The following is a 14,858-nucleotide window of genomic DNA, read 5'->3' on the forward strand; positions in this document are numbered from 1 at the left end:
GTGTGTCTGTGTCTTGCTTTTTCATTTTATTGGAATACAGTTGACTGACAAAGTTGTATGAACTTACAGGGTTGTTTCTGGGTGTTCGTCATGGCAGTGAAAGGAAACACCAGGATTTCCCTAGAAAGCCATCCCGTTCACCTGATCGGTGGCGTGAAGGACATTCACATCCTCCTTGAGTTTCGCATTTGAAAGTGAGGGGCGGGTGCGTGCAGCAGGTCCCCCCCCACCCCACCCCGCGCCCCGAACGTGCCTCCCGCAGTGGCACTAGGAGTGTGTGCAATGAAAGGGACAGGACACCAGACACCAGAGGACCATTCTGACCCTCCTTTCCTTCTCTCTTCGGAAAGCAGGAAATAAATCTCTTGGGTGAAAGAAAAGTGTGCTCCCTGCCACGAAATTTGGGGGGGGGGGGTGTCGGGTTGGCGATAAGGACTTCACTGCTCCCATGGCTCCTGCAATGTTCACGAATCCTCCAAATCCTCAAGGCAAGATGGTTCACAACCAATACATGAGCGAGCTGTCAGAGACACCAGGGACTGAAACACTCCGTATTAGGGAGGGGTCCTCACTCACTTTCATGCAAAGGCAGCGACAACAGCAGCCTTTTCAAAGATGGCTGCAGGCAAGAGGGTGGGGGAGATGATGGAGAAAGTGGTGGTGGCGGCGGCGGCGGCGGCGGCGGCGGCGGCGTGGCAGACTTGGATCACGTCCATTATGTTCATTCAACAAACAGTCGGGGCGACGGGAGAATGGCCGCTTGGTGGTCTGTGTTTCTCCAGGCTCCCTGACCCACTCCCTGCCCCACACCCCCAACCCCCCACACCCCCTTGGACATGGGCAGGAAGGTTTCTAGAGAAGGCAGTGCCTGACCTGCCGGCTCTGTCACCCTGGGGGGAGAACATTTCGGAGAGTCGCCAGAGGCTTCAGACTTCCTACCCCTCTCCCTCCCCCACTCTGAACCCTGGTAACTAGACTTCATTCAACCGACACTTAGGATGGGTCATCCAACTGTTCTCTCATGAAGGAAGGAAGGAAGGAAGGAAGGTGGGTCGGTGGGTAGGTGGGTGTGTTTTCTGCGTGGGGTGAAGCCTTCCCTCCCTCGATGCAAGCCTGATATCCTCACCTGTCACAGAGACTGGACCCCTAAAAAACTACTGTGTCCGGTTTTCTCCCATTTAGGGGGTTCCAGAGTGTGTGTGCGTGCGTGCGCGTGTGCGTGCGTGCGTGCGCGTGCGTGTGCGTGTGCGTGTGCGTGTGTGTGTGTGTGTGTGTGTGTTTTGAGGGCCACACCCACGGCATATGGAGGTTCCCAGATGACGGATCGAATCGGAGGCTTTAGCTGCTGGCCTCCTACACCACAGAAACAGGAATGCCAGGTCCGAGCCGCGTCTGGGACCAACACCACAGCTCACGGCAACACTGGATCCTTTACCCACTGAGCGAGGTGGACAGGGATCGAACCTGCAACCTCATGGTTCCTGGTCGGATTCATTTCCACTGCGCCATGGCGGGAACTCTGCTTTGTGGTTTTGGCGTTTGGATTCCAGAAGGTGGCGTAGGGGTCCCTGTTCGTCATCTATTGGATAGAGACTCGTGTGTGTATATGTTCATCCCATCCTCCTCATGGATCCCTCTCCCCCGCCCTCATGATTTCTTTTTCCCCCTCTGCTTTTTAGGGCTGCCCTCGTGGCATATGGAAGTTCCCAAGCGAGGGGTTGAATCGGAGCTACGGCTGCTGGCCTACGCCACAGGCACAGCCATGTGGGATCCGAGCCGCGTCTGCGACCGACACCACAGCTCACGGCACTGCCTGCCGGATCCTTACCGCCCCCCTGAGCGAGGCCAGGGATCGAACCCACACCCTTCCCTGCAAAGGTTCCTCGTCGGATGCGCTTCCATGGTGCCACGACAGGAACTCCCCCGTGATGGTTTTTTTTCACGCTGGTGTTCCCACCAACAAGGAAGGAATGGCCCAATATTCTGGAATCACCTAGAGGGGAAAAGACGCTGAAAAAGAAAGAACGGAGGGATAGATGGATGTAGATGGATCACTGAATCCCCTTGACTGTACACCTGAAACGAACACAACATTGTAAGCAAGCCCACTGTACGCCGAGCTAAAGCAACAACAACAACCAACAACCACAACAAACTTACATCTTAAAAAAAAAAAAAAAAAAAAAAAAGAAGATGTCCCCTGCAGTTCCCATCAGGGCTCAGCGGTAATGAACCCGACTAGGATCCGTGAGGATGTGGGTTCGATCCCTCCCCTGGCCTCGCTTGGTGGGTTAAGGATCCCGTGTTGCTGTGGCGGTGGGGTAGGCCCGCAGCTACAGTTCTGATTCGACCGTGAGTCTGGGAACTTCCATAGGGCTGGGGCGTGGGCGTTAAAAAAAGATATACTATATGCATACTATATACATATGTAGGAGTTCCCGTCATGGCTGGACGAATCCGACTAGGAGGCCTGAGGGTGCGGGTTCGATCCCTGGCCTCGCTCGTTGGGTTCAGGATCGGGTGTTGCCGTGAGCTCTGGTGTAGGTCGCAGACAGGGCTCGGATCCCGCGTTGTGCTGGCTCTGGTGTAGGCCGGTGGCTACGGCTCCGATTGGACCCCTAGCCTGGGAACCTCCATGTGCCATGGGTGCAGCCCTAGAAACAGAAAATAACTACGTGTGTGTGTCTGTGTGTGTGTGTGTGTGTCTGTGTGTGTGTGTGTGTGTGTGTGTGTGTGTGTGCGTGTGTCTGTGTGTGTCTGTGTGTGTGTGTATACAGATAGATATAGATATACAGATATAGATATAGATATATCACCTACCTAAAGGCCCAGGACTAGAGAAAGCATTGGGTCATTAGGATCTAAGAATCTTCTCCCCGCCCCCCAAATCCATCCATCCAACCCACCCTCCCTCCCTCTCTCCATCTTTCACTTTTCCTGATAAAGACAAAGGGACAAAAATTGTTTGTTTGTTTGTTTCTTTGTTTGTTCGTTTCTTTCTCAAAAGATGTACATCTACTTTGTAACTTATACCTCTGTCAGAGGGATGGAGAATCCTTGACCTTTTCCTCCCTACCCAAATCCTTCCAGAAGTCAGAAACTCAGTGGCTGGAAAACTGGACTGGATCCTGAAGTTTTTCCAGTTGCCTTCCATCTCTGGCTACAACTCTCTTCATGAGCGTTTCCCATTTTCTCCCACCCTTTGGACCTGGCATCCTTGTGGATGAGAACACGTATCGCTTGTCCCGAGGCCCTGAAAACGGAAGCTAGTGGAGTCCCTCGATGAACACATCAGAGAAATGGTCTCTGAGAGTGTCTCTGAGAGTGAAACCATCACCCTGTGTTCATTTCTCTAAGAGCCCCTCGGAAAGTTGGCCCCAACACCTGACGGCATTCTCAGAGGGGCCTTTCAAAAGACTGAAGGGGCGTTCCCGTCATGGCTCCGTGGTTAACGAATCCGACTAGGAACCGTGAGGTTGCGGGTTCGATCCCTGCCCTCACTCAGTGGGTTAAGGATCCAGCGTTGCCGTGAGCTGTGGTGTCGGTCGCAGACACGGCTCGGATCCCACGTTGCTGTGGCTCTGGCGTAGGCTGGCAGCTATGGCTCCGATTCGACCCCTAGCCTGGGAACCTCCATATGCCATGGGAGCGGCCCAAGAAATGGCAAAAAGACAAAACAAACAAACAAACAAACAAACCGACAAAACAAAAGACTGAAGGGACTTTCCCCTCTCCCTCTCTCTTCCCTCTGTCTCACTCACTGTCTCTGTCTGTCTCTCTGTGTCTCTCTCACACGCACACGCACACACACACAGAGTCACCGGCTCCGTTCTTCATATGTAACAGTTTGAAAGTTCCAGGAAAGGTTGGCAGCCCAAACCGGCCTTGGTACTCCAGCTCCAATTAAGTCTCAGAGACAGAGTTTTGGGGTGAAGCATAAAGAACAGCTTTATTGCTTTGCCAGGCTAAGGAGGCCACAGCAGGCTAAGGACCTCAAAACTGTGTCCTCCCTTGAGAGGGGATAGCAAGGGGTTCTATAGGTTTAGCTTAATGGTAGGCATGGGGGTGGCGGAGCTGTCTAGAAGCATCAGGGTGCTTGCATTCTTCTCCCTGGATAGGAGATTAGGATAGACCATTTCAAAGTCATCAAGGCTGGAGTCAGGTGGTCCATGGAATGTTTCCAGTGTCTTTGGGGTTATGGCATTTTGACCTTCTCTCTGGAGTGAAGATTGCTCATCCACGGGGCGGGCGTGGGGCGGGGGGTGGGGGGGGGTCGCAATCCTTAGGGAGTGTTTCAAGGGTAGAGAAAACACCAGGTTCACTACAACTCTGACTCGACAGTAGTCATTAGTCATAAGTTCGTGGGCCAAGGCAAGCCATAACCTAACGGAGACTATTTCAAAGTAGCTTTTAGCTGTAACAATGTCTCTGGCTCCAACACACCAGCACTCCGGGGCTTGAGCTTGGTTTCAGTTTCAGAGGAGGGAACTCTGGCTCCAAGGATTAACCCCTTCGTTCCTTTGGTTTCTGTGGGCCTGGTTCGGGGAGCCCATCCACATCACCGCCTTTTGAGAGGCCATCTGACAACTGTTTCACCAAAGCGACGTCATCTCAAAACAAGGAAACCAGTTCCATGAAATGGAGGATCTCTCCCTCCCTCTCCCTCCCTCTCCTTCTCACTCTCCTCTACCCACAGCTCATGGCAACGTGGGATTCGTAACCCAGTGAGCGAGGCTGAGCATGGAACCTGCCACCTCATGGTTCCTAGTTGCATTTATTTCCACTTCTGCACCACGATGGGACCTCCCCAGCACAGTTTTTCACACGTGAAGTTTCCCGGGACGTCTCGGAGGAGGCGGACCCCAAACGTGTCTCCATGCCCTATGTGGGTGATTCCTGTGAGGTAAAATGACTTAAGGACCGGCCCACACAAAAGGGACACTCTGGCCCTCCTTTCTGGCCCCCAGACAGCAGGAGATGAAAATCTCCTCCTCGTGCAAAGGAAGATGGCAAGTGAAGATGTCCATTCCCACACCAAGGCCAACATGCTCCAGAAGTTTTGCGGGGTTTCCCGGGTTGGGAAATGGCGGGGGCTCCTTTGGCCTGACACGAGGCGAGTTTCGTGCACACATCCTCCCCCACCCCCCTCCATGCAGTCTGCGAGGGGCAGCCTGAGGGTAGGGAAATTGGGGAAAGGGGGGAAAAAAAACACTTTCCCTAAAGAGAAGCTCCAGGAAAAGTCACCACCTCTGACTTGACTGGAGAGTTTCTGCATTTGAATGAAGTGATTGAACCCAGGCCCTGAGGCCTGGATCTTCCTGATCTCCCCTCCCCCCCTTCCCGGGCGTGAGTCCAGGCGATTTGGGAAGCGAGAGGCGGCGCAGCAGGGATGGCGGCCGGGGGTGGGGGGTGGGGCGGGCAGCTGGGGCCGGGAGTGGGGGGGTGCGGGACTAATGAACCAGCGCCTGCCTGCATGCCTGCCTGCCTGCCTGCCTGCCTGCCTGCCTGCCTGCTTGCCTGCCTGCCTGAACGAGCCCCTCCCCTCCCCCCCCACCCCCTCCCCACACCCACCCGCCTGAGGGCAGGGATGGGGCCTGAGAGCTAAGGGAAACTTCTTTGCTAGCTACTTGTCAGGGAGTGATCCCAGCTCAAAGTCCCTTTGCTTATTTCGGAACAAGGTCTGAGTCTCAGCTAGTACAGAGTTTCTGAATGTCTCGGCACATGGACTGGCCTGCACCAAACAAGCAGACAGGAAGAAAAATGAACACACAGAAATCCAGCTGGTCTCCTTCTCCCAGAGTCTCTCTTGGAGAAATTACCTTAAGCTCAGTGACTTTGCCCCGTCTCCCTCTGGTGCAAAGCCATCCCTGGAGGAGCCAGGTCTTACATGAGCAGGGCAGGGCAGGGCAGCACCACCCAGGTGAGCTGGAGAGTGGAGAGTCAAGTTGATAGATACCCCAAATGTGGCTGGCCAGGGGTCTGGGCTAGCATTCCGTGTGAACTCACACACCCAGGCACCTAGCACCGATTTCCCCATGTTCTTCCGACCCTGATTCTCACTCTTCTTCTGTCCCCCCCCCCCCCCCTTCCTTCGGCTTTTTGCCTTTTCTAGGGCCGCTCCTGCGGCATATGGAAGTTCCCCTGCCAGGGGTCCAATCGGAGCTGTAGCCGCTGGCCTGCACCAGACCCACAGCAACGCGGGATCTGAGCCACGTCTGCAACCTGCACCACAGCTCACGGCAATGCTGGATCCTTAACCCACTGAGCAAGGCCAGGGATGGAACCTGCAACCTCATGGTTCCTAGTCAGATTCATTAACCACTGAGCCACAATGGGAACTCTGACTCTCCCTCTTCCCTGCCTGATACCTTAAGAGCCTGATCGTTTGTGGGGAAATGAAATCCCAGCTGGCAAGAGCCACCTTATCTTCCCAGCACACGAGAAAAGAATAGGCGCAGGCTCACATCCATCTTATGTTTCTATGCCTTGCCCTGGCCCCACCGTTTCAGAAAGCTGTGTCCCTCCACCTGTCAAAAGCCAAAGCCCAGGAGTTCCCGTCGTGGAATAGTGGAAAGGAATCCAACCAGGAACCATGAGGTTGCAGGTTCGATCCCAGGCCTTCCACAGTGGGTTTAGGATCTGGTGGCATCACCTTGCGCTGCGGTGTAGGTTGCAGACGCAGCTTGGATCTGATGGTGCTTGTGACTGTGGCATACACCCCAGCAGTTGTAGGTCTGATTCGGCCCCTAGCCCGGGAACCTCCATATGATGGGGGGAGGGGGGGGGGGGAGGCTGCAGCCAAAGCCCAAGGAAGAAAGACAATCAGAATGTTGCGTGGAACTCCTGGAGACTTAACAACCACCACCAGTCATGACCATGGCTGTCAACCGACACCAGAGCCAAAGAAATGTCGGATCAAATAGGAACCTGCCACTTACACCAGTACTCACCACAATGCAGGACCACAAAAACAAAGGAACAAGAAACCAAAACTAAATAATTGCCCAGGAGCAGCAGGTGCAGGAAAAGCATGCTGACTCTCACCCCCCAGAAGCCAGAGGTAACCTATTTATCACCCCACACGCACACACCTCAGCACCACCAGCACCAGCACCCCCCCCCCCCACCCCAGGATCGAATCTGCATCCTCGTGGGTGCTCCTCAGCTTTGTTACCAATGAGCCACAATGGGATCTCCCCAATCCAGGTTTTTATGTTTCTTTTTTTTTTTTTTTTCCCCTTGCTTTCTTCGGGTGGCACTCACGGCACACGGAGGTTCCCAGGCTAGGGAATCAGAGCTTGAGCCACTGGCCTACACCACAGACACAGCAACACCAGGTCCGATCTGTGTCTGCAACCTACACCACAGTTCAGGGCAATGCCAGATCTTTCACCCACTGAGCGAGGCCAGGGATCAAACCAGCACTCTCATGGATGCTACTCAGATTCCTACCTGCTGAGTCACAATGGGAACTCCACTAAATACATAAATTTTTTCAAAGAGAGAGAGAGAGGGAGAGTGTGTGTGTGTGTGTGTGTGTGTGTGTGTGTGTGTGTGAGAGAGAGAGAGAGAGAGGTCTGGTATCACTTGGGGAAAAATAAAATTATGCTTGGAGAAAAATACCTGTCCCTAGAGATCATTCACAATGGCTTGTTCTGCCTGTTCATTTCTCTCTTTCTTCCCTTTTCTTTTTTCCTTCCTTTTCTTTTCCTTTCGCATCTGTCTGTGCCGTGTGTGTGTGTGTGTGTGTGTGTGTGTGTGTGTGTGTGTGTGTGTGTGTGTGTGTGTGTGTGTGTAGTCTTCTTTTAGGGCTTCACATGTGCCATTTTGTAGGTTCCCAGGTTAGGGGTCAATGCTAGTCGGGTTCGTTTCCACCGAGCCACAACGGGAATTCCTGCCTTGTGCTTCTTTATCTTTGCTCTGTTACTAGGTGCTAGGGATTCCTTTTTGTTAAGTCCAGTCACTTAAATAAGGGTGTTTGCAGGGTTGCCTAAAGCATCAAAAATGTATTTTCTCATTAAATATTGGAATGTGGGGAGTTCCTGTTGTGGCTCAGTGGTAACAAACCCGACTAGTATCCATGTATGCCGGTTCGACCCCTGGTTTGGGAACTTCCGTATGCCACAGTTATGGCTCTAAAAAATCCTCTCTCTCTCTCTCTCTCTCTCTCTCTCTCTCTCGATAATATACACATACACACACACATCCATACGTACATACCTATGTACACATATACATATACATTGGAATTTGGTCTGCCATCGATGAGATGCTCCCTCTTTGTGTGTTGTTCATTTTGTTTTTTGTTTTTTAGGAGTGCACCCTCGGGATATGGAAGTTCCCTGGGCTAGGGGTTGAAGAATCGGAGCTGTAGCTGCTGGCCTGCACCTCAGCCAGAGCTATGCCCTGCCAGATCACCCGATCTGAGCTGAGTGGCCACGTCTGTCACCTACACCTACCTCCCCCTGAATGAAGACGTATTTTCAATACATCTCAAGTGGAGAAAAACTTGCTAAAAATCACTTTATTTGTCATGGAAACCATATCTTCTAGCAGACATGGCACAAAAGCCAGTGTTTATGGTCATCACACCACAGACATCAGAATTCCAAGCTTCTAGGGGTTTCTTGGGGGTGGGGTGGGGTGTGTCCCCAGGGCCTGTGGAAGTTCCATGCCCACCCCTCTGCCACCACCCAGGGATCCTTCGCCCTGGGTGGGTGGGGGGAGGGAGAGGGTATCTCAGCAGAAACGATCTTATCTTACGGGGTTTATGGATGGCTAGAAGCATGTGGTTCTGTTCATCTCATGCTTGAGGTTTCGGTTTTTGCCCTCCTACCTACCCAATGGTCGGCAGATGGAATTCTTCTGGTTTTCTCTGGCCATCCCTCTCCTCGAACTCACGGGTCCAGTTTTTCTCCCACATTTGACTTTTCCGGGAGATCCACAAAAGGAAGCGCCAACCCTTGACATCCACCGACAAGAGATCACCACCCTCTGCCCCTCTTTAGCCCCTTCTCATCCTCATGCCTGCCTGCACACATCGGAGACATTTCCAAGTGCCCAGGAGGATCCTTGGACCCTGACACCTCGAAATCTTCCCTGAGCAGCAGTGCTCGGGACTCAGACCTGGGGTTTATCACGGGCTCCAACCACGACCTTTGGTTTTCCTGGGCTGGGAGATCGGTTTCATGAGATGGAACCGGCTGCGGATTCAGCTTCTGGATCTGGACTGTGAAACGTTGTACAAGACTTTTTTCAAGGCATGACTGTAGGGGAACAAAACCTTGCGGCCCGCCCCCCGCCACATCCCAGATGTCACATGAGCACGGGGAGGAATTCTGTGGAGCTGGAAACAACCATGACCCAAAAGAACACAGGAAGGAATTCCTGTCATGGCGGGGCAGAAACGAATCGGACTAGGAATCACGAGGTGGCAGGTTTGATCCCTGGCCTCGCTCAGGGGTTTAAGGATCTGGCATTTTTCCGCGAGCTGTGGCATAAGGTCTCAGATGTGGCTCGGATCCCGCCGTTGCTGTGGCTGTGGCTCAGGCTAGCAGATGCAGCTCCGATTCAACACCAAGCGTGGGCGCGCGCGCGCGCGCGGGGGGTGGGGGGGAGGCGGGGAGGGAAGCAAACCTCCTAAGAACGACGAAAGTGCAGTTAGGAAACAGAAAATGATGATCCCGGAAGTCCACTTGAATGTGGTTGGGAGACATGCGTAGGACCACACCGCCACCGTGTGAGAGACCAGTGCAAGACAGCTGAACAATACAAAGCGGGGTGGGGGGTGGGGTGCTTGGCGGGGGTTGGAGGAGGAGGAGGAGGAGGAGGAGGTGGGGGGAGACGGCGGCACTGGTGCTGGGCAAAGGTGCCTCTGGGCGAGGACTTTGGTGACCATATTCTCATGGCAGGCTTGAGAGCCCAAAAGATGACATGGTGGAGGCTGAAGTTAAGTTTGGTCAAAAGGAAAACAACCATGAGAAAAGATGCATCCACCCACACCTAGAAAAGATATCGTGCCAGGAATGGGAGCCCTGTTCCAATGGCTCTTCCTGGGATTGTGGGAAATGAATCGATAGCAAGAAGATGCTTTCACATCCATGTCTTCAATGACTCCTGTACTAAGTGCGTCGTGGTTTTGCCAGTTTGGCAGAGTTGTGGAATGTCATCCGGCAATTGCATCTCCCCTGCCCAACCAGCAAGATGGAGTTGTTCTTTTTTTTTTTTTTTTTTTTTTTTCCTGCTGCACTGCCTTTCCTGTGCCAGGGATCGAACTTGAGGCTCAGCTGTGACCTAGGCACAGCGGGAACTCCAAGATGGATTTCTTTTTCCTTCTTTTTCTTTCCTTCCTTCCTTTCTTCCTTTCTTTCTTTTCTCTCTCTCTCTTTCTTTTTCTTTTCTTTCTTTCTTTCTCTTTCCTTCCTTCCTTTCTTCCTTTCTTTCTCCTTTCTTTTTCTTTCTTTCTTTCTTTCTTTCTTTCTTTCTTTCTTTCTTTCTTTCTTTCTTTCTTTCTTTCTTTCTCTCTCTCTATCTTTCTCTTTCCTTCCTTTCTTTCTTTCTCTTTCTTTCTTTCTTTCTTTCTTTCTTTCTTTCTTTCTTTCTTTCTTTCTTTCTTTCTTTCTCTCTCTCTCTCTCTCTCTCTCTCTCTTTCTGGTTTTTTTTGGGGGGGAGCCACACCCGCAGCACATGGAGGTTCCCAGGCTAGGGGTCAATTCGGAGCCTTACCTGCCGGCCTACACCACAGGCACAGCCACGCGGGATCCGAGCCGCGTCTGTGACGGACACCACAGCTCACGGCAATGCCAGATCCTTAACCCAACAAGTGAGCCAGGGATCAAACCTGCAACCTCATGGTTCCTGGTCGGATTTGTTTCCACTACCCCAGGATGGCAATCCTGAGACTTGCAAAGTTTATTGTTTGTTTCGGGTTTTCTCCACCCCCTCTCCCTCCCGTTTCAGCTTTATGTTTTACTTTTTGGCCACACCCACGGGCAGCAAGTGGAAGTTTTTCCTGAGGCAGAGATGGAACCTGCACCACACAGGGGCAACCAGAGCCACCGCGTTGAGAAAGCAGGAGCCTTGACCCTGTTGGTCGTGGGCTTCCTTCTTCTTCTTCTTCTTCTGTTGTTGTTTTTTGGGTTTTTTTTGGGGGGGGGTTGTTTTCCTTTTTTTGTTTTGTTTTGTTTTGTTTTGGATGAGATTTCAGTTCACCCCCCCCCCCCAACACACACACACACTCATAGTGTTGCGTTGTACTTTCCCTCCATTGTGGTTGGTCAGTCATGCTGAAATCCATGTTTCTATGACCTGACCACCAGAGCATTTGCCCCAGGCAGCCATTTGTTCTCTTTGGACTTTGTCTCAGTCTATGCAGAGAGAGATTTTCATTTCCACTTTCCTAGGATCGACTGTATCCTTCTCTCCCTTCCTAAGCTTCTGGGCTTTGCTTGTCTGCTTTTGACAGACCGTCTCCGTCGGTAAGGGTGGCAGGTAAACCGACTCCTGCGTTGTCGTTCTCCGAGAGCTTGCCCGGTTTCGTTTTTGCCAGTCCCCGCCTACCCTCCCACCCTCCCTCTCTCCCTCCCTCCTCCAGCTCCGTGCAGGGAGGTGGGGTGGGGGTGGGGGAGAGAAGAGAAGGTGGAGGGGAACCTGAGATCTCTCTCGCTAGTGCCACCCTCACCGCGCCGGCTTCTCTCTGGAATTCCCAAGCCCAGGAAGGGACATGCTTGGGGGAGCGAGCGCGGCTCCTTCTAGGCAACAGCGAGAACCTCTTCCCAGCTCCTTCCCCGCCGCCGCCGCCGCCGCCGCCGCCGCCGCCGCCGCCGCCGCCCCCCTCTTTCCATCTGCTGCCATCACGCCACGCAGTGCCTTGCCAGGAGGCAGCTCCGCGAGGCAAGCTTCGCGGTCGTGCAGGACGCCTGGCGCCTCGGCCCCGGGAAGAGCTCGGGCATTTGGGTGGCCGGCGCTGTGTCGTTGTGTCGCCGCCGGCCGGCCGGCCTTCCGGATCTGTCCCGGTGACGTTGGTGGCGGTTGTCGCGTGCCATCTAGTGTCCGCTTTTATATCGTCCCTTCCCTCTGCAGCTTTGGGGACCTTCGCGAGGGATGTGACTCAGCCATCCGGCCTGAGTCAGAGTTCCGGGAGGCTGGCGACACTGGCGGCGACAGCTCCGGTGGCTCAGAGGCCTGGGAGTGTCCCTCTCTCACCGGAGATTGGGCCTGCAGGCCTGTGAGGGAGTGACTGTCACCGCGCTCCCCAGGCAGGCTCTGGGGCCGCCTGGCCGGGTCGACCAGCATCCGCTCTTGCCGCTCCGGCCCCGGGGACCGACCAGGCCTGGGCCGGGCCGCCTCCCTAGCGAGGGGAGAGGGTGTGCGGCGCCCGGGACTGCCTGTGCTCGGGTGGCCTGGCCTTGTCCCGGGTCGCCCTTTGGAGCGTGAATGACTCCCGCCTGCGGTCCCTCCAGCCTCTCATCCCCGAAGTGAGGAGCGGCCCGGGTTGTGCGCTGAGGGCGTTGGAGGGCGCGACAGGCTCGGTGGCCGGCACGCTTGTTTCCCGGTCGTCATGCCGGCATGGGCCCCTCCCCGCCTGCCCCCCGACTGATGGCTACCGCCGGCCCGTGCGGAGTCGTACTCACGAGGTCTAGACCGGCACAAGACGTGAGGGGTGGAGCGGAAAGGGTGGCTCGGGCCCCGGCGCCTTCCTTCGCGGGGTCCGTTCGTCGGAGGCGCCTCCGTGGAAACATTTTTTTTTCCAAGTCCTGATGGATCCGGAGACGGTGGACGGTACCCCGCCGGCCCCCTGCTCCCGGGTGTGGCCGGGAAGGGTGCACCTGGGCCTGAGGCGTGCCCATGTAGGGTCCCGGTCGTTGGACAAGACTTCGTTTCCCACGCTCTCATTTCCCGCCCCCCGCCCTCGGAGTGTTTCCCTGTCGGTCGGTCGATCGGTCGGGAGGTGGGGACCGGCCTGAGCTGGATGGTGTGTCCTGGATTTTGGGGGAGCCAAGTCCCCGTCTGGAGCTCCGGACAGACCGATACCTGCCCGCGTGGGCAAGCCGGGAAGGGCTTCCCCGGCTGGCCGGCCGGCTCCACCTCCTTCATGTCCCTGTCCCTTCCTTGCGGTCACGCTCCCCGGGTCGACCAGATGGCTCTGAGAGCGCTGGGTCTGGCGACTCTAGGGCAGGGCTGGGGGACAAGTGTCCGGATGGGGGTTCCGGGGATACCCCCACGTCCTGTGGGTGGGCCCCGCTGCTGGGCATGGACATTTTTCGCGGCCGAAATACGCCTTTTCTGTCACCAGGTAGATGCTGACACGATCCTCTTCAGCGCCTGTCGCTGGAGACCTTGGGCCTCTGGATGCACGTGGGGGGCTTTGGGCTTTCGGCTGCTGTCCAAGGCCTGACCCTGCCCTTTGCACCCCGCGTGGGGGCCGCTCGCCTGGGCCTGTGCGCCGGCTCTCACTTGTGCATCCAGCTGGCCCGTGCTGCGGTGTCTCCTCCGGTCTCTGGCTGACCCGAGGGCGGCAGGGCGCGTGGCCCTGTGGGGTCTTCTACCCTGTGTGCCTCCCTGCTGCGGGCACCCGGCGGCTCGGCTGGGACAACCCCACCCTGTTGGCTCCGTGCCACGTGTCAGGCGTTCTCCCTCCCGGGGTTGTCAGCCGCTGTCTCTCCCCTGAGAGAGGAAGGGGAGGAGGAGGAGGAGGAGGGGGTGCCGGTGAAGCTGAAGCAGGCCCCCGTGGTGATTGTCTTTGCTGGCCCTCCCTCCCCTCTTCTGGGCTCTTCCCTGGCTCTGCCAGGACTGATCGATGTGGTGATGTGGCGCTCTCCTGGGCTTGGGCTTAAGCCGCGCCAGATGAGGGACGGCCGCTCATGGTGAGCTGGGCCGCGCCTCTCATTCTGTCGCGGGCCCCTCGCTGCTCCTCCCCCACCTGCGGGTGGTGTGGGGGAAGGCAGGGGTGCGGCCTCCAGCCTGACCTCTGGTCTCCCGCCCTGCTGCCTTCGGGTGTCAGTCGGGGGGGGGGGGCCTGGGTCCTTTGGGACGCAGCAGGCATTCTCGCTTTGCCGCCTTGGCGTGTGCCTTGCGAGCGGTCCCTCCCCAAAGTGGGGGGGAGGCCTCCCTCGCTGCCATGCTTCGCATCCCTGCGGGTGCGTGAGCGTGCCTCCCCTGGTCCTCTGTGGTGCCCCTGGAGTACTCCGGGTTGCCTGTCAGATGCCCGAGGCCGAGCGGTGGTGTCGTTTTCCTCTCCCAGCGGTGAGTCCCCTCGGGTCCCCACTGTGGTGGTGGCGTGCCCCACGAGCAGCTTCCTAAAGCTCAGGGGAGGGGGTCGAGACGGTAAGGCAGGGGAAGCTTGTGTCCCCTCCCCGGGAGGGGCTCAGGTGGACCCCTTGTCATGGGTCTCCCTCACTGTGTGCCAGTGAGGGCAGCCCTTGGCCCTTGAGCGGCACGCCCCATGCTTCTCCCTTGACCGGGAAGGCTGCATGTGGTCGTGAGAGCGACCGCGGTGGGCCGGGAGATGTGAAGGGGGGGTCCCCGTCTGGCTTTCCGGACGTGGCACCCCTCCACCCACGTGGAAAAGTCTGAAAGGCAAGCCTGGTGGCAGCACAGACTCTTGCTCTCCCGGCTCTGACCGTGGACGCTCACATGGGCTGTGTGCTTTACCCATACCGCAGACCCCCCCCCTTCTGACTTCCCACTTTTTGGGAGTGTTCCCACTCCCGTGGGTCCCCGAAGGGGCGAACGATGGTGTGGGGGGCACGACGCGCCCTCGGTGAGAAAGCCTTCTCTAGCGATCTGAGAGGGGGGCCTTGGGGTACCTGGACCCCCCAGCCGCCGCCCCTCTGAAGTGTGCAAGGCAGTAGCTGCCG

The sequence above is a fragment of the Sus scrofa genome, chromosome 10 (genome assembly GCF_054392235.1).
Source record: "Sus scrofa isolate SSC_HxYL_T2T_F1_AM1 chromosome 10, Sscrofa_HxYL_maternal_Yorkshire_Landrace_v2.0, whole genome shotgun sequence".
Lineage (NCBI taxonomy): Eukaryota > Metazoa > Chordata > Mammalia > Artiodactyla > Suidae > Sus > Sus scrofa.